Genomic DNA, 20,514 nt, shown 5'->3' with positions numbered 1-20,514 from the left:
TCCTGGTGAGTATTTCGAATTCCCGAGAACCATGGGAAGTAATACAGCCGAAGGCGGGCTGGCCCCATGCTCTGGGGTCTCATACTCACTATAGTGTTATTCAATCTGGGGTCAGAAATGTGCCAGGACAAGCCCAGAGCCCTTCCTGGGAGTGCTGGTCCACCTGATATAGGAACCCCTTTCCTGACCTCGTCCTGTGGAGTCACAGGCTGCAAGAAGTGATATTCTAATCACCTCCAAGGCCCGGTTTGCCACCTGCTCCAGCTCCCTGGACAAAGATCAACTGTATGCTGATAGAAGCTCCAGGCAGGGAGTCCTGGCTCCAAATGGCAGCCGAGGTCGCAGGTAGCCATTGGCCCCGTGAAACTCCTCAGAGCCGTGGGAGCAGCCGCAGCTTTGTGGAGGTACAAGCCATGCCGTGACCACTTCCCCTCCAAAACATGTGTGACGGCCCCTCCTCTGGGTATGCTATGCCATCTCTCTTTGGCTGTTTAAAAGGCAAGTCCTGGTGGCCCCCCCTGGGTGTCAGATCTCTTCAGAAAGACAAACCGCCAGTGACTTGCCCCTCCTTGACTGTGTGTCCTGGCCGAGGTGGGGCTCCCTGGGGGCCTTCCTGGTTCACTGCCCACTCTCTCCGCCCTGATGGGACAGATGGAGCGACTGTTTCCACACCAACAGATGTTATGCGCCAAGGAAGAAAATATGCTAATCGAAATCAGCTTTGGCTAATTGTAGCAATTTCCCTTCTGCATGTTGCCCTGAAATAGTAGCCACGCTCTGTTCTTTTCTCACATCAGGGAGCCCCAAATTGGCAGCGTAACTGAGGTTGCAAAGAAGTCAGTTAAACAGGCCTCTTTGCTGCCTGTTTCCATGGATGAGGCCTCGAACATGCCCTCTGGGTAAGACCCCGGTTTAACTACTCGTGGACTTGGCATTTTGCTGTGGATAATTTGGACCCACTGTTGGGCTGGAAGAGCCTTATTTAATCCTGGAGAAAACTGGAACCTCGAGGGATTTAATGAAGCACCCAGGCCAACAGCATATGGTTTGACCTTGAACCATGGCTTACTTCTTACTTGTTCCATAGCCACTGCTGGCCAATAGAACTTCCTGTACCGATGGTAGTGTTCTCATCTATGCTGTCCCATATGTAGCCACAAGCCACATGTGGCTATTGAGCACTTGAAATGTGACCAGTGGGACTGAGGAACTGAATTTACAATTATACTTAATTTGAATGTAAGTTTATTTTATTTTAATGTTAAGTTTGAGTTTAATGTGGCGAATGGCCGATAAACTGCATGGTAGAGCTATAGCCCTGAGGATGTTTGTGACTTTCTCTCTTGACCTCATCCCACCCCCAACCTTCCCCCTTCCCTCTGCATTCACCATCAGACTGGCTGCCTGTGCCTCAAACAGCGAGCATGTCCTTCCTCGGGGCTTTGGGCTCTGCCCAAAGGATGTTAATTGATGTTACTTAAAGGCTGTGTGGTCCAGGAAGCTTAGGAGACAACAGGTTAGGCCAACAGGTTAGTTCCTGCTCTTTGCAGGCCTTGTCAGGACCTTGAATAGGGGGCATATACTGTGAATTGCCAAGAATGGGGGGAAATTAGAGGCTGTTGTTCTGTTGACCACACTTTGAGAAATTATTACCTCCACCCATCTTATAAATGAAGCAACTGAGGCCAAGAAAGGATAAGTGACCTGGGCAAGGTCATGCAATGTCCCCTAACATCGGGATTACCCCCAGCTGCTGTATGGTGACATATCTGATGCTGGCTAGACTCAGCATCACCCTGTCCCCCAAGGCAGCGCTGTCCCAGTGCTGGCTGTTGTCCTTCCCCTCTGGGGGTCTTATTCTCCTTCCCTACAGACATCCCTGAACAGCTGCTCTTAGGCTTCCCCGGCACGGCCGCTGTGAGGGGCTGCATGTGCCCAGAGTGCTGGCCCCTGCCCCGTACTTAGGAACACATGTCCACCTGACCTGCAAGATGACACCATTGATGAGGTTGAAGAGGCTTGAAGCTTGGCCAGACGTGGAAGAGTCAGCAGCAGCCAGGGCGCTGAGGGTGCCAGGAAGACGGGCCAGAGGGAAAATCTTGTTCCTTGGAGACAGGCATGCCCTTTAAATCAAGACAGAGATTTTGCGTCAGGGCTGTGGCATGCTGACGCCAGGTGATTGTTATAACAAAGTCATTTTTGAGCACCTCTCTAGTCTGGGCACTTCATATGTGCTCCTAATGACCTACATTTATAAAGAAGAAAAAGCAGACAGCAGTTGGCAGAACTTACGAGTATTAGCTAAAAAGAAAGGATTCAAGCTCTTCTCCTTGCCAAGTGCACACAACCTTGGATAGGTTATTAAACTTTCTAATTAGGCCTCAGTTTCTTTATCTGTTACATGGGGCTAAAATGAGTTCCTGTCTCAGAAGTTTGTGAATGAGGATTAAGCAAAATAATGTCTGTGAAATAGCAATCTGTCAAATCCATCCGTAATAAGGATTCCTTACGTGGTGGCAGGAATGGAGAGGTCGGACCAGGTTCAAGCTCCCAGATAGTAAGGGGCAAAGCCATAATCAAACCCCGTCCAGCCAATGGCCTGGCTTGGCTCCTTCCTGCCCCTGCACTGTCGCTCGGGGAAGCAGCATTCATGAGCAGATAGACGGTTGTGCACAGAGAGGTGCAGAGGGCTTTTCTGAGTCTTCCTCTATATAAAAGGAGGGGTTGCATATGTGTCCCTTTGGTCACAGGTGACTTTATCCAAAGGCCAGACAGAGAACTAAATGTGACCTGGGTGGGGTCAGCTTACCTGACCCCTCAGAGCAGACTGGGTGGGCATCGCCATCAGCACTCAGGGCCACCAGAGGGAAGAGACTGGGACCACACCCTGGCATGCACTGGAAATCAAGTCTTCACCAGCAGATGCTTCCCCCCAATGGAGATAATACTGATGTATAACATTGCATTAGTTTCCGGTGTACAACATAATTATTTGTTATTTGTATCTATTGTGAAATGGTCACCACAATAAGGCTAGTTAACATCCATTACCACAATAGTTACAAATACGTTCTCCTCATGAGAACTTTTAAGATCTACTCTCTCAGCAATGTTCAAATATACAATACAGTATTACTAACTATAGTCACCATACTGTGCATTAGATTTTGTACCTGTGACCACCTTTACTCACTTTTCCCACTTCCCACTCCCCACCCCTCACCTTTGGGAATCACCAATCAGCTTTCTGTATCTATGAGCTTGGTTTATTTTTGTTTTTAAAACTTAAAAATATAAAAGTTCACGTATAAGGGAGATTATGTGATTTGTTTTTCTCTGACTTATTGCATATATATAGCATAATGCCTTCATCCTTCCACTTTGTCTCAAATAGCAAGATTTCCTTCTTTTTATGAATTGATATTTCATTGTGTGTGTGTATATATATATATATATGCCGCATTTTCCTTATCCATTCATCCATATCTCAGCTGTTATGAATAATGCTGCAGTGAACATAGGAGTGCAGATATCTTTTCATGTTAGTGTGTTCATTTCCTTTGGATAAATACCCAGAAGTGGAATGGCTGGGTCATATGGCAGTTCTATTTTAAATTTTTGAGGAACCCCCATACTGTTTTCCATAGTGGCTGCACTAATTTATATTCCCACCAACAATGCACATCCTCACCCACACTTGTTATTGCTTGTCTTTTTTTTTTTTTTTTTACTGTGCTGTCTTTTTTATAATAGTCATTCTAACAGATGTGAGTTGATATATCATTGTAGTTTTGATTTGCATTTCCTGATGATTAGTGGTGTTGAGCATCAGTCGGTGCTTTTGAGGTGGAAATCCCAGTGAGGACTTAAGGGAAGATGCCAGGAGGAGTGTCTGGCCACTGAGTGGAAGATGGAAATGGAGGCTAGAGTGGTGGCTACCCATTTGTAGACAGCCCTGGGAGGATCAACACATACCCCCAGGAAACCATGTTGAAGCTTGAATGGGTTTCACAAGAATTGATACTTGACAACAGAGGTTCCTAACCTAGGACCTTGGTTTACAGTACCCTGAAACTTGAAGTCAAGCTTTATATGTGTAAGTTGGGGGTATTTTTCTGGAAGGAAAGTCTACAGCAAGAGAAGCTAACTGGTAGTGTGGCTTGGTTTTGTTGGGTCCATGTTGTATAACAGGTATTTGAATCATTGCCCAATATTTTAAAATTGGGAACTTGCACTTAAAAATCAAAATGTGGGGCTTTTCTTAAAATAACTCATATGACCTGGCCACCTAGGACCAGTATTCCTGAGATAGGGTTTCCTCCTTTGGGTGGAATGTGAAACCCCAGACAGCCATAGTCCTCACCCATCTGTGACCTCCCTGATGAGTGCCAAATGTCAGTCTTTGTTTATCATTGCCCTTGCACTGTCTTCCCTCGCTGATTTACTGTTTTATCTTGCATGAACTCTCTGGTTTTTGTGTTTGTAACCCCTAATCTGAACTTTTAATAGATACTCAAAAGGGTGTCTAATTTAAAAAATGTGATTAAGACTAAGATCCCTTCTAGCTTAAACTCTTCCCTGACAATCCAGCATTGAGACAAACCCTTCGAAAGAACAGATCACTCCCCTGCCTAGGCCAAGGAGCTCAGAATCTCTTCCTCCTAAGGAATGTGGTTATGACTTGTGTCCATGGGTGTGCTTACAAATAAGCAGGCTTATCTATTGATGGCTACAAAACTCCCAAAGGTCTGCAGAAATTACTGAAACTCCTTCATGAGTCTCTGCAGGAGTCCTGTTTATAATACAAACAGTCCATTACCTGCTCAGAGAGACTACCATCAACAAAATAAATGGAAACCTTTGGGAAATCCTTTCTTTATGACCTTAAGAATCTGCCTTTTGAGTGGACACAAAATCAGAAAGAGAACGCAGCTCTTGCTGAGGCCTGCTTTCTGAGGCCCAGAGCCAACAAGGCTATGATTTATTTTTTTTATTTTTTTTATTTTTTATCTTAAGTAGGTCTTTGCATTTAGAAGGGCTGGGCAAGTCACTTGGAGCCCATTTCTGAATAAGACTCCCAACACAGGGATGCATACCCTCATACCCTTATACCCAGAGACATGCAGAACCGGAGGGGTCCTTAGAAGGTACTGGAACTGCTGAGTTGAGAACCAGCAGACAAGGGCAGGTGCACAAAATGTGAGAGCCAAAGGGATAAAAGAAAATTGAATCTTGGAGTGGGTGCTCTGTCTGTCAAAGACCAAGTAGACAACACATAGAACGTGGGCTTACATATCTCAGAATGGAATCGATGCAGCGCTGACAATGCCGCCCAGTTATGCCTTTATAGTGAGATAACAGCCTCGCTAGCTCACAGCCAGGGCTGCAGCCCTGGTTTGTATTTATACCAAAGTAGAGGAGTTCACTCCAGAGCTTGGAGCCCGGAAATCCAGTGGAAGCCTTTCTTGATGACCCAGTGCTGAGAACATAGATTTAGTATGAGCGACACTTGTGTTGGAGGTGCAGTGATGCTCATGTCAGTTAATGTATCTTATCCGTAAAATAGAAATAATCATAGAACCTTCCCAGCTCACACAGTGGGCAGACTAAATGAGACAGCATGAGAAGTGCTCTCTCCAGGCCCTTAAGAAGCCTGGAGAAGCACTAAATGCTCTCATAGGCTGGGTTTCCTGCTCTCCGACTTCGAGAATCTAATTTAAGTACAAGTAAAGATACTCTTGGACCAGTGGTGGGATTTAGCCGGTTCGTATCAGTTCAGTAGAACCGATACCTAATTTTTTGTTGAGTTTGGCAAACCAGTTGTTAAAATGGCACTTGTCACCAGGGTTCTCTCTAAGGTGGCCGCCTGGGCAACCGCCCAATATGGAAATCACAAATTTACATTCCTTACTCTTTTTTAGCGTTCATCTGCACAACAGAATCTTCTAAGCGCCTGTAGTAATGTTCATTCTGTTCATAGGTGAAAAATCTTCAAGTGAAGACACCAATCAAGAAGCAATATGGAAATATCTTAAATAACAGTTTTATTGTTTTTTGTCAGGTATTAATATTTTTTCATTAATATTTTAAAACTCTTTCTTATAACATAATCTAGTTTTGTGTACCTCTTTTATTGTTCTTATTTAAGTATTAAATGCATGAAATAATAACCTACCTTTCGGTATATTGTTTTTTATACATACTTAAAACAGTCATTAGGGCTGAGAACTGATTGTTAAATTATTTGAATCTCACCACTGTCCTGGACACATTTTTTTTTTAAAGGGAAAGCTGTTTGTTTATTTATTTTATTTTATTTTTGTATTTTTCTGAAGCTGGAAACGGGGATAGACAGTCAGACAGACTCCCGCATGTGCCCGACCGGGATCCACCCGGCATGCCCACCAGGGGCGACGCTCTGCCCACCAGGGGGCGATGCTCTGCCGAGACCAGAGCCACTCTAGCGCCTGGGGCAGAGGCCAAGGAGCCATCCCCAGCGCCCGGGCCATCCTTGCTCCAATGGAGCCTTGGCTGCGGGAGGGGAAGAGAGAGACAAAGAGGAAGGAGGGGGGGGGGTGGAGAAGCAAATGGGCGCTTCTCCTATGTGCCCTGACCGGGAATCAAACCTGGGTCCCCCGCACGCCAGGCCGACGCTCTACCGCTGAGCCAACCGGCCAGGGCCTATTTATTCATTTTTATAGAAAGAGGAGAGAGAGAAAGAAACAGAGAGAGTGGAGTGGGGAGGAGCAGGAAGCATCAACTCCCATATGTGCCTTGACCAGGCAAGCCCGGGGTTTTGAACCAGCAACCTCAGTGTTCCAGGTTGACGCTTTATCCACTGCGCCACCACAGGTCAGGCCTGTCCAGGACACTTGATGGGGTTATGTCTTGATAAATCTATAGTAGGTTGAAACTACCATACCTCAAAAATGCTTTTAACACAACTAACCTACCAAACACTATAGCTTAGCTTATCCTAACGGTGCTCAGAAAACTTGCATCAGTCCACAGTTGGGCAAATCATGGGACACAATGAACACTCTGTAGAGCATTGGCTGTTCACTTCTTGATCATGTCACCGCATCTAGCCGCCCCTGCCCCAGCATCACCAGAGCATCCTATTGCATGTCACTAGGCTGGGAAAAGATCAAAAATCAAAATTCAAGTACAGTTTTTACTGAACTTGTGTCACCTTTTAACACCATCATAAAGTTAAAAAAAAAAAAAGATCATATGTCGAACCATCATAAATTGGGCCATCTGTAGTTAATCTGGGAGGGGATCCAGGTCACACCGGGGAGTGAGGAAGCAAGACAGGGAAAGGAAGGCTGTGAGAACTGTGACCCCTAGCAGGTGACCTCCATGGCAGTGGAGGCTTGATTCCTCAGGACGTCTGAGAAATGACATGGAACAAGCCTCAGAGTCAGTCCTCCTGAGGGACACAGGACTGCATGTTAGTTACCCAGGGCCTTATCCAGAGGCACTTGCAGTGGACACTGTGACCCCTGAGGGATTGTGGGCAGGCAGGGATGGCACCAGCTAAAATGGCATGTTCTTCTGATTGTGATCCTGCAGAAGAAGGACATGGGCTTTAGAGCCACCCCGATCTCAGCTTTTCTCCCACTACTGCCTTTTACTAGACATGGGACCTCCTTTGTCCCTCTGGACCTCCTTTGTCCCTCTGGACCTCCGTTTCCCCACCTCTCAAAATAGAAACAATTCTCTGGTGCTGCCAAGTAAATTTTGAAGATTAAGAGTGAGGATGGCCCTGAAGAGACAGGCACGTAGTAGGAGCTCAACAAATGTGAGCCGCCTTCGGTTCCATTTCTCCCCCTTGCCTGCAACCCTTATTCTGTCCCTAGTCTCCGGGTAAGCCTCAGCTGGCCCTGGACATTCTTTCCAGATGAGCAGGGACACTCTGATCTCTAAACTAGTGTTTGCCTCCAAGGTGACTTCTGAGTGGCATGTTGTCCCACCACAACGATCTCCATGTAATCATGTTGTTTCCTCCTTGGCTTCGACCTTCGTGAGTCTGTGGCTTTCATCAGGACTGGAGTTGGAGGCAGAAGTAGCTTGCCTGACAGAGGCCACGCCAGGAGCAAACTGCCAACAGGAAGAATTTCTGACTCCGGCCACTCACCCAGTGGTGGAGGGCTGTGAGTGTGGACAAGTCCCAGGGCTTCTGCCCAGTCCCATGGTGTGGAGGAGGGCAGCCAGAAAAGATGGAGGATGCCCAATTATATTTGAATATCCGGTAAACAATGAATAACTCCCTCATGGGAGGTTTGGGTTAGAGACCAGACAGGCAACCACTCTGTCTGCCCTGCAGGCAAAGAGGTGCCAAAGAAGGGCTACGACTCCAGATTGCACCGCTGGGGGCCTTACTCTGGAGCCTGTAAACCCCTCATTCCAGTCAGTTTTTTCCCTTAAGACATTACTAACTATATGATGGAGACAGTCACAAATTCATTTGCATTACACTTAAATGTGCAAAGAAAATGCACCTGTTTATTCTTAGATGTCACCACTCAATGGAGTACAGGGAAACATAGACAAGTCAGCAAGTGTTCCATCTCCGGCTGCTTCCCCTGAGACCAGGATTCAAGGGCACGTGGCCTAGTGAGGGAGAGAGGGAGGCGAGAAGAAGGAGGGCAGGGAGGAAGCTGAGCAGAGCTGGTGCCCGCTGGGACCAGCTGCCACCTGATCCCACAGGAGCTCAGGGGTAGGATACTGCCAGAGAGTTGGTCCCACCTAGAGAGTAGGAGACCAGGTTTTTGTACTTCAGAGACAGGGGTCATTGGCTGCCCTCTACAGGGCCTGGGCCTCCCAGCCTCCTAGGTGTCTCCAGGTGTGGCTGCTGCCATTGCATTGGAAGCCAATACTCCCGGGAGAGGCGTCAGTGTTAGTGAACACATTTAGCAGCTGGGAATCTGGGCATGGCACCAATAGCACTTACTGTGTGCTCTCTCTTCAGTTTCACACCGTGTCCTTTCAGTGTGAGTAATCAGCTATTCGGGCCACTTTAAAGAGTCTCTGTTGGGAGATATGTCTCCTTAGTGACCGCTCTGTCCCTCTCCACTTTCCCTAAGGTGTTATGTGGCTGTGGATGTGGATGTGGGGAGCAGTGCCTATGCCTCTTTATAGCAGTGGGGAGACTGGGCTTTGAGTACTTGTGGAGTCTACAGATGATGTCCTGATCCTTGTGGCAGTGTGGCTGCTCTGGGTGACAGGGATAACCAGCCCCTCTGGTTTTGTAGGGAGTTTTTGGCACCCACTGCTTAAGTCTATGGCTTGGTCATTTGCCCTGGTTATAAGATCCCTATTGATGGGACCTCTTCATTCTGACTCCAGGCTTCTGCTCACTCCTCAGCCCTCAAAGCATCTTCTGCCAGTGCACAGTCATCCATCCAGCCATTGTTCGTGGCTGCTGCACCACTGCCCAGAACACTCTGGAAGTGGTCTGTTCGTGTCATCTGGTAAGCCCAGGGAAGCATTCCCATGGCACAGCCAGTGTTCCAGACCTTGCCCTCTGGAATCTAATGTGTCTGCCCAGTTTGGGAATTTTGTCCCAGAGAAGGAAGGCTCGAGCCCCCTGCCCCTATGACCCACTGCCCAAACATCATCTCTCCTGTGGATAATGTGGCAAGCTTTCTCCTCTTCTTTGTAGAATTCCTGGGCATAAAAAGTAGATACTCCCTTTCTCTTTATTCCTTTTGGGGAAACTCCTTCTGCCTCCCAAGATGACATTGCTTGCACCCCTCTCTGAGGCCACAATGGCAAAGAGAGAAGGAGGCAAAAGTTCTACCAGGAAGATGGTGTAAATCAAGAGGTTTAATAATACACATTATAGTACATATACAGTATATATAGCAGAAAGGTGGAAGCAACTCGTGTGCACTGATGGATGAATGATGATAAAATGAGGTATATATGTACAATAGAATGTTATTTAACCTTAAAAATAAAATTCTGATACATGATACCACAAGGATGAACCTTGAGGACATTACACTGAGTGAAATAAGCCAGTCATAACAAGGTGAATACTGTATGATTCCACTTACACGAGGTACTTAGAGTAATCAAACTCAGAGACAGAAAGTAGAGTGGTGGTTGCTGGGGGCTGGCAAAGTGGGGAGGGGGAGCCATTGTTTAATGGATATGAAAAAGTTCAGGAGATTAGTTACATAACAATGTGAATATTCTTTTTTTAAAATTTTTGACAGAGAGAGTCAGAGAGAGGGACAGATAGGGACAGACAGACAGGAAGGGAGAGAGATGAGAAGCATCAATTCTTCATTGCAGCTCCTTAGTTGTTCATTGATTGCATTCGCATATGTGCCTTGATGGGGGGGGGGGCTACAGCAGAGCAAGTGACCCCTTGCTCAAGCCACCAACCTTGGGCACAAGCCAGTGACCTTGGGCTTCAAACCAGCAACCTTTGGGCTCAAGTGAGTGACCATGGGGTCGTGTCTCTGATCCCATGATCAAGCCAGTGACCTCGTGCTCAAGCCGGCGACCTCAGGGTTTTAAACCTGGGTCCCCTGGGTCCCAGCCCAATGCTCTGTCCGCTGCACCACTGCCTGGTCAGATGATGTGAATATTCTTGACACTACTGAAGTATATACTTAAAAGTGGTTAAGACAGCAATTTTATGTTATATGTATTTCACCACAATGAAAAATATAAAGTGAAGATGTGTGCTCAGATATATATCTGTCAGTTACAAATGCCTTGTCTGTGGAGGGTAACTAACACATGCATCTATTTCCTAGATGACTTTCTTTAGATCAGCGCGTGATCTTTTGCAAAGAATAGGGCCCCAGAAGAGAGGAAATATTTTCATGAAGAAAAGAGACAACCAGGGACAGTCCCAGCTAGAACCACTATCCAGACCAGTGATATCAGCGTAGGTGGGATTTTAGAGAAAGGGCACAACTGTGTCCAGGGGAAGGAAAGCGGGAGACTCTGAGACACGGCTGAGAAAGGCAGGGTGTGGACAAACTGGGGAGACAAGTGGCTCTTCAGGGGTCTTTGCTGTTGTCTTGGCTGCAGGCACAGTGACCTTACCACAAGCCTATAAGACCTTACTCAGAACCAGTGGGGCTCGATGTTTGGGGGAATTTAAATTATTTTCTGAGTTTCAGAAAGGCAAGCTGGTGTATATTCTGCATATTACAGAACATTCTCAGTGGAGTCTAGTTCAGTATCCTATAAACAAACCTATTAATATTCCTGTGGCAAATGTATAAATATTCACACTAAGTGGGATAATAAAGACTATAAATAGCCTCATGTCAGTTCAGGCCAGGTTTTGCTGCCAAATAATTAAAAAAAAAAGTCTTCTGGTTTTCAGAACCTTTTGGATTCAAAAATGGCAGAATAGGGACTGTGGACCTGTATGAATTTTGTACCTTCTACAGACTGTAAATTAACAAAGACACAAAATGTTGGAAGGGACCACAACAGTGGATTCTAGCACTTCCAACATTCTGATTTTATAAATATGAAACAAAAGTGACTTGCCCAAAGTCATACTGCTGGTCATGGGCAGAGCTAAGATCAGGCTTGGGTCTCCTACTCCCCAGCCAGCACACCCAGCAGCGTCTAGCAGTGGCCTTCAGACCCAAATTACCCTTTGTGTGCAGTCTAGAATCCATGAATTCAACCCTCCTTCTCCTTTCTAGTTCCCTGAAGAAGTAAGCTCTTGCCTCTTGGAATGGCCCATCTCTGAGTTCCGCTTGTTAGACCTCACGATAAGCCAAATGAGTTTCCTCTGGCAGAGAGACCTTCAGAAGACCTGGTCCTCCAGGTTCACGGATCTAACTAAAGGCCTTGTATACAGATGGTGCTCAGTAAAAGTCTGAGGAATCATTGATTTAGTTGAGTATTAATCATTTGTAGACTTTTCTAATTATCAGTGGGTGACTGATGATAAAATGTGCTATGTGCATACAATGGGATATTTGTTCAGCCTTAAAGGGTTATGTGTAAGACAGTCACCAAAGATCTCGTTTGTCACTGTAGACTTGGAGCTAAGAGCAAGGAAGGCAAATGTTACCTTTATCTTTGAATGACAAACGTTATTGTCATTCAAAAATGACAATTGTTATGGTCATTGAAAAATGATTTTTCTGTATCTGATATCTAAGACATGGGACTAATCCTGTACCAGGTCCTGGGCAGAATGAAGATGCTTTTGTGCCTTGCATAGTACTTTGCACATCGTGGGTGCACTACTGACACGTTAAATGAGTGAATAAGTGAATGACTATCAAGGTTTTTTTTATTTAGGACTCTTTGTTTTAAATAGCACAATCCCACGTTAACTGGAATTAAACAAGAGTGAGAAATATTGCCTAACATAATTGAAAAATCCAAGGATCGATGCTTTCAGATGTGGCTAAATCCAGGCCTGCAAATGACTATTGGGGAATCTGTTTCCTTCTCTCAGATTTGCTTTCTTCCATGTTGCTTCCCTCTCAGACAAGCTCTCGGGCACAGGTAATGGCAAAGACACCCCCAGCAGTTCTGCACTCACTCCCTACCAGCTCAGCAAGCCTTCCAGAGACAGACAGCCTTTTACCCGTAATTCTGACAGGACTCCCAGACTTGGTCTGGGCTAGGTAGTGTGTCCGTTTCTGAACCAATCCTTGTGACCAAAGTGATACTCTAGTTTCATTGGCCAGGCCTGCAGTGGGTCCTCCTGGAACCAGGATGTTGGGAAGGTGGAGAGTGAGGTTTGGGGGGAAGTGGTCCTACAGGGAGTTATGGATGACGGTTTCAGAAGTAGAGAGCATGGGTGCTAAGCAGGGTAGACTATAGTCTCTCACAGGGGTAGATGTCCGAGGGTCTTCTCACGGTGAGTGAAGAACACATTTAGCTGATATATTAGAAGATAATGATGCTTAGAAACAAACAAATCCACTTGATCATATACCCATAGAGCAGGGGTCCCCAAACTATGGCCCGCGGGCCGCATGTGGCCCCCTAAGGCCATTTATCCGGCCCCCACCGCACTTCCGGAAGGGGCACCTCTTTCATTGGTGGTCAGTGAGAGGAGCACATTGACCATCTCATTAGCCAAAAGTAGGCCCATAGTTCCCATTGAAATACTGGTTTGTTGATTTTAATTTACTTGTTCTTTATTTTAAATATTGTATTTGTTCCCGTTTTGTTTTTTTACTTTAAAATAAGATATGTGCAGTGTGCATAGGGATTTGTTCATAGTTTTTTTTTTATAGTCCGGCCCTCCAACGGTCTGAGGGACAGTAAACTGGCCCCCTGTGTAAAAAGTTTGGGGACCCCTGCCATAGAGAATTGTTTAGTAGTAGGTTTGAGAAATGGTGGTTAAATATAACCGCAGTGAATGAGCGCACCTGTAGTGGTGCTTACTCTATTCCAGTGTACTACTGTGCCCTTGGCTGTCAGGTCACTCATTTGATCTGCACAACCATCCTGTGGGTGGGTGACATGATCCTCACTTTACAGATGAGGAAATTGAGTTTTTGGTTCGGAAATCCTCTCCAGGTCTCACAGCCAGTAATTGAAGGGACAGAAATTTCCACCCACTTATTGCTGACTCCATTGCGTGGGCCTTTTTTCCCTCTCATCTGCATTGCTGGAGGCTTCCTTCTCTCAGGCCGGCCTTCCGCTAGTCGCTGCCCACTCAGGCAGGCTGACTGTTGTGGTGGGAAAGATGGCTGCCAGGAAGCTTAGAGCCCAGCAGGTGAGCAATCCTCATGAGCAATGTCATTCACAGGAGCGCCAGGATGTGGCCTCATAAGGTGAGGAGTGGTCACATGCCAGCCCAGGACACTGTGTGAGCTTGGAGCACCCTGAAAGTGAGTCCCTAGTTGACTATATGTACTGGAGCTCTATGTGTAGAGGCTGTGAGCTTCCGTCCAAAAAGGGGGGCAACTTCCCAGGGTCTCCTCGGACACTTAACAGCTTAAAGGGAAAAATGGCTCCTCAGAGCCAGCCCTTCATGTCATAGAAACCTTTCTTTTTATCCTTTCTCTGTGGATGGTTGGAGAGGGGGCAGACCTGGGCTTTTAAGGGGGGAGGCAGCTTTGAGGAGGGGGGAGGAAGACCGAGTCAGGAGTGGGGTTTGACAGACACCATTCCTTTGGATGCCGATGGGCAACAAGTGTAGTCTCTTCACACCTTCTTGGTTCGACTCTATCCTCCCGCCGTCCCCTCACTGGAGGCCAGGGCCACTGTGGGGACAATCCTGAGATCATTCTCACCCCCATTCTCTTGCCTTCACTTGGTGCTACCAGGCTGCAGTGTTTCGAGGACATACAGAATTGGATCCCGAATTTCCACATAAATATGCTTAGTTTGGGAAGTTTTTATATTCTCCATATGTTTGAGGCTTTGAGCATATAATAAAGTAGCTTTTAATAAAGGGTTGAGTACTTTGAGCACATTAATTTATGTTTTAAAGTAAATGTAGAAAGAAAATGGAGACATTGAACAGAAGCAGCAAACATGAGAACTATGAAGGGAGGGAGGTTTTAATCCATGCTAGTTTCTCTTATGGTCATCACGCTTAGCTCAAAGCTTCTTAGCAAGCTAAGCAAAACAAATGGATTTACATTTTTTTTTTTATCATAAAGGTAGAACTATACAACTTCGAAAGATATACTGCATTTTTCACTCCATAAGACGTACTTTTTATCCCCCAAAAAGTGGAGGGGAAAATGACCATGCATCGTAAGGAGTGAAAAATATGGTATTTTATTAAATATTTTAACACACCATTGGGTTCAGATTTTTTTTCTTCTTATTTTCCTCCTTAAAACCCTAGGTGTGTCTTATGGCCAGGTATGTCTTATGGAGTGAAATATACAGTATTTTTTTCTTTGCATTAAATTCCAAAAGATTTATCGTGTGGGACACTTTATGGAGCAAAATATGGGCATTCTCAATAATGTTAACACATGCACAGTATCCCCCACCCCACCCCTTGTTACCACCGTGAAGTTTGACTATTAGCATCTCAGTTCCCTGGGTCAATCCCATATATGCTGACATATAAAGCAAGCATGAGCCTGACCTGTGGTGGCGCAGTGGATAACGCATCGACCTGGAAATGCTGAGGTTGCCGGTTAGAAACCCTGGGCTTGCCTGGTCAAGGCACATATGGGAGTTGATGCTTCCAGCTCCGCCCCCCTTCTCTCTCTCTGTCTCTCTCCCCCTCTCTCTCTCCTCTCTAAAAAATGAATAATAAAAAAAAAAGATTAAAGCAAGTATGAAAACATGATAATCTCCCATTTGTTCAACAAGAAGACGCCCAAAATGTGTGGCCATTTGAATATATAAACTTTTAAGGATATAAATAATCCATGCATACCATTTGATTTCATAATTTAATTATACACATTTAAAATCACACATATAAAACAATGTCTTTAGAAATATTGTATTTTTTTCCATTTCTATTTCAAGAAAACGGTAGTATCCTCCCTATATTCATGTATCATCCACATCACTGTCTTCATCATTGTAGTCACTATTTGAGTCATCTTATAAGGTTTTCAGAGAATAGTGACTTCAATTCCAGCTAACGGTTGCTGTTGAAAGATATCATTTTTTGAATTCAGGTGTAATATCCCCACTGGAACTTGTATCCCAAGCTCCAGATACCCATTTGTGTGGCATTAGAGCCACACTTCCACTCCATTCATCTATTAGGGCATATTTGCGATTTTAAAAATAATCTTTAAACAAAATCAAACATTGCAACTAAGAGGTCATTCCTTTGGGAACCATGATTAAATTCCATCAACTCTTTTATTCCTTATTTAAACAGCTGACTTCTCTAAGCATCTAAAACCAGACTTCGCTGAGGTCATTTCCTGCCAGTGTGTCCATCCTCCAACAGTACTTTGTGGTTTGAAATAAAGTAATTGAGAGAAACCTTGTAACACAAGAATCTGTTACAGGACTATATAAGGCATTTGTGGTAGTTTCGTCACACGGTGGGCAAGTGCTGAATCCGCCTATTATACAGCCCACCTGGAAGCCCACCCAAGAAATGCTGGGTGACTTAGGAGGGGGCATTCCTCTGGGAAACATGCAGCCAGCTGTGTTTTCCTAGGTGTATGATCGTGAGCAGGTCCCTTCAATTCTTGGGTCTCCATTTTCTTATGGGTAAAATGAGGGTTTTAGGCTAGATCAGTGGGTTTGCAAGAGGGACCACGGGGATGGCTCCATGTTTTGCGGGGCAGGGGCCTCTCTGGTGTCCTCACCTCATTTCCAAGCCAACAGAGTAATTCTGCTTTGATCTATTTTATATAAAAGGACTCTAGGTAAAAATTCCTTTGAAGTAAAGATCCATTTTTTTTTAAATTAAAAAGAAAGGGGGTGGATAGGCTGGTTCTGCTTACCCTGAAGTTGTCTGACTTCAAAGCCATCAGGGGTCATAGTTAAACCTTTCTATTGATGGTTAATGAGGAGAAGATGTGCATCGTGACTGGGGTGGGGGTGGGGGTGGGGGTAGACACTGCGGTGAGTTGGGGAGCATATGCCATCTGGTGACTCAGATGTTAGAGAACCCCCCATAAAGTCCCACTTAGTTGGAGTCCAGTCATCCTAGAAAACCTGCTCATAGTTTTAAGAGAAGAAGCAAATGGCAAATAAGCAATGGTTCTCAAACTTTGCAGCATATTGGTATCACCTGGGGAGTTTTTTAAAAATCCCAATGTCCGGGCCACATGCTATGCTAATTAAATCTAACCTTGGAGAAGGGACTCAAGCATTAGTAATTTGTAAATCTCTCAGTGTGAGTCTAATGTGTTGTTAAGTTTAAGAACAGGTGGCATTGGTACGGCCACTGTGGAAAACAGTATGGAGGTTCCTGAAAAGATTGAACCTGAACTTAATTACCTTATGATCTAACAATCTCAATTTGGGTATACACCCCAAAGAATCAAAAGCAGAATCTTATTTCTTCTTCTTACCATTATTATTATTATTGTTATTATTATGTGAGAGGCAGGGAGGCAGAGACAGACTCCCACATGCACCCCAACTGGCATCCACCTGGCAAGCCCCCAATGGGGCGATGATCTGCCCATCTGGGGTTGCTGCTCACTGCTTGGAAATCAAGCAATTTTAGCACTTGAGGTGAGGCCATGGAGCCATCCTCAGCATCTGGGGCCAACTTGCTCAAACCGTTTGAGCCATGGCTGCTAAAGGGGAAGAGAGAGAGAGACAGGAGAGAGAGAACGAGAAGGGGGAGGGGTGGAAAGCAGATGGTCACTTCTTCTGTGTGCCCTGACCAGGAATCGAAGCCAGGACTTCCACACGCTGGTGATGCTCTACCACTGAGCCATCCGGCCAGGGTGAAAGCCAGATCTTGAAGAGATATTTGCACATTCATTCTTATTGCGGCCTTATTCACAATAGTCAAAAGGTGGAAATAACTCAAGTACTCACTGATGGATTAATGGATAAACAAGGGGCGATATATACCGACAAGGTGAGAATTCTAACACATGATACAGCATGGTTGACCCTTGAGAACATTATGCTGAATGACATAAGTCAGTCACAAAAGGATAAATATGAAGTCCCTAGAGTAGTCAAATCATAGTGACAACGTAGAATGGCGGCTGTCAGGAGCTGGGGGAAGGTGGGATGGAGAGCAGTTTAATGGGGACGGAGAGTCAGTTTTGAAAGATGAAAAGAGTTCTGGAGATGGGTTTGCACAGCAATGTAAAAAATGCTCAACACTACTGGACTATATGCTTAGAACTACACAGAATGGTTAAGCTGGTCCACTTTATGCTGTGTCTACGGTAGTCTGCCCTTATCTGCAGTTTTGCTTTCCACAGTTTGTTACCTGCAGGCAACCTTGGTCCAAAAATACATATTAAACAGAAAATTCTATTAATAAACAATTCATAACGGTTTAAATTGTGCATTGTTCTGAGTAGCGTGATAAAATCTTGTGCTATCCTGCTCCATCCCACGGGAGACGTGAATCATGCATTGGTCCAGCATCTCCACACTGTGTGTGCTTCCCACCCACCTGTTAGTCGCTCAGTAGCTGTCTTCGTTCCCACGTTGACTGTCAGTAGGGATCGCAGTACTTGTGTTCAAATAACCCTTATTTTACTTAATAATGGCTCCAAAGCACACGTGATGCTGGCCTTTCAGACACACCAATGAGAAGCTGTAAAGTGCTTCCTTTAAGTGAAAAGGAGTGTGTGTGTGTAGGAAACCATAATATATGAGTGATTTTCAACCTTCATAGTTCTCATGTTTGCAGCTTCTGTTCAATGTCTCCATTTTCTTTCTACATTTACTTTAAAACATAAATTAATGTGCTCAAAGTACTCAACCCTTTATTAAAAACTATTTTATTATGTGCTCAAAGCCTCAAACATCTAGAGAATATAAAAACTTCCCAAACTAAGCATATTTATGGGAAAATTCAGGATCCAATTCTGTATGTCCTCGAAACACTGCAGCCTAGTAGCACCAAGTGAAGGCAAGAGAATGGGGGTGAGAATGATCTCAGGATTGTCCCCACAGTGGCCCTGGCCTCCAGTGAGGGGACGGCGGGAGGATGGAGTCGAACCAAGAGGGTGTGAAGAGACTACACTTGTCGCCCACCTTCTTGATCTCATGGCACACATGAACTAATTATTAAAATTTTGTAGCACACTAAAAAATATTTTTTGTCAATCTAACAGAAAAAAAAAATAGGTATAATTTTGATTCATTCACACCGGACAGCTATTGCTGTGTTGGCTGTTGTCATCTTTTTATTTGACAGTCTAAGGGAAAGAGGTCAGTGCCCTGACTATATAGTCAGGTATGGCATGTTTTAAAAATTCTTGCGGCACAGCGGATGAAAAATCGCTGTAGTGTATGTAGGATTCAGTACTGTCCATGGTTTCAGGCATCCATTGGGGGTCTTGGAATGTATTCCCCACATATAAGGGGAGACTTATGTACTATAAATATAAAATAATGCAATTAAATATAAAATTACATAAAAAGAGTAAGTAGCATTGCGTAACACCTTGCTACCCAAAGTATGACCTGTGAGCTGGCAGCGGTGGCATCCTCTTGGGAGCTTGTCAGAAACGCAGCCTCTCAGGGCCACTCCAGACCCGCTGTATCAAACTTGCATTTTTCTTAACGAGAACCCCAGGTGTTCGTGCATGCGTTAAACTTTGGAAAGCACTGGTTGTGATGGACTGCTTATTGGAGCAGGGTTAGAAGACATAGTACACATGGTCATTGGGTCATTTGCCTACCCAGCCTCAACCACCTTTCCTCCCGCTTCTTACAGAATCTTATGTTCTCTTACCTTCTTGGAGCGAGCCCATGCTCAGGAGGCTGAGCGCACCCACACCTCACATGGTCACACTCCCCTGGCCAGTATCTGGTTTATGGGTCGGTGTGTTTCCTGGTTCTGGCCAGTGGAACTAAGGGAAGTTCTGCTGAAGATGTTCTGGGGACACCGAGAAAAAATGGCTTCTCCTTCCTTTGAAAGCCTCCATGTAGGCATCTTGGAGCCATGGGGGCAGCTAGACTGGTTCTTGATAACAGACCCACTGACTGACAATATCCTGGATCTATCTCCCCAGTGGATTTCTGCTTATGTGAGGTTAGAAAGGCATTTATTGTTTAACTGTTTGATTAAGGGTTTCTGTTACTTGTAGCCAAGGGTTTATCAGCCTTGGCACTATGAACACGGGGGCAGGATAATTCTCTGGGGGTAGGGGGTTGTTGTGTGCATTATAGGACGTTTAGCAACAACCTTGACCTCTACCCATCAGATGCCAATCACACTTTTCCTTCCCTCAGTTGCGACAACCAAAAGTGTCCTCAGACACATTGCCAAATGTTATGGAGGGTTGGTGGGCAGTTTGCCCCTAGTTGAGAACCACTGTCTCAGACCAAGGTACCCTAAAGAACACAGAGACCATTTGCTCAGTGGGTCCTTGGGGTGAAATTAATTCTCGAGCTCCAGAGTGTTTCAAGGATCAAAGCGAGATCAGGTGTGTGAGAAAAGCAAACACACACAAGGTGTTGCTAATCATTACCTGTCTTAGAGGCCATTGGTACACTGATAATGATGTTGTTGTTTCCATTTATTCTTGTACTAGGCAGAGGGGTTTAACTTAACAGCTGGCCTACATGGACAGCGAATGGAATTTTCCCTTAGCCGAGTTGGGGAGCTCTTCCAACTACTCAGAAGTCCCAGTCTCTCACTTGCCCTCCCTGAACTGAGTCACCAACCCTGGTTCATTGTCCGTGAGGTGATGGGTGCTGCAGAGGTCACCCATTAACATATTTTGACAGATTAAGAGTGAGCTTCATAGTCAGCTGTTAGAGAGAGAGAGAGAGAGAGAGAGAGATCAATACTCTTTTATAATAATGTATTTGTGGCCCTGGCCAGTTGGCTCAGTGGTAGAGTGTCGGCCTGGTGTGCAGGAGTCCCAGGTTCGATTCCTGGACAGGGCACACAGGAGAAGCGCCCATCTGCTT

General features: G+C 45.3%; 1 protein-coding gene across 2 annotated transcripts in view; it reads left to right on the top strand.

Annotated features, from left to right (window-relative positions):
* Window positions 1-338: 338 nt before the first annotated feature.
* The window catches only part of BANF2 (BANF family member 2), a 33,403-nt gene continuing 13,227 nt past the window's right edge, over window positions 339-20,514 (top strand). The window contains exon 1 of one of the 2 annotated variants that reach the window (XM_066236585.1): window positions 339-404. The gene's annotated coding sequence lies outside the window, so the exon portion shown is untranslated. Of the gene's footprint in view, window positions 405-993; window positions 1,240-20,514 lie in introns of those variants that run through there. The other variant, XM_066236584.1, reaches the window with a different exon arrangement.

Source organism: Saccopteryx bilineata, chromosome 6, assembly GCF_036850765.1.
Source record: "Saccopteryx bilineata isolate mSacBil1 chromosome 6, mSacBil1_pri_phased_curated, whole genome shotgun sequence".
In the NCBI taxonomy this organism is placed as follows: domain Eukaryota; kingdom Metazoa; phylum Chordata; class Mammalia; order Chiroptera; family Emballonuridae; genus Saccopteryx; species Saccopteryx bilineata.
This window is presented reverse-complemented; position numbering and strand designations above follow the sequence as displayed.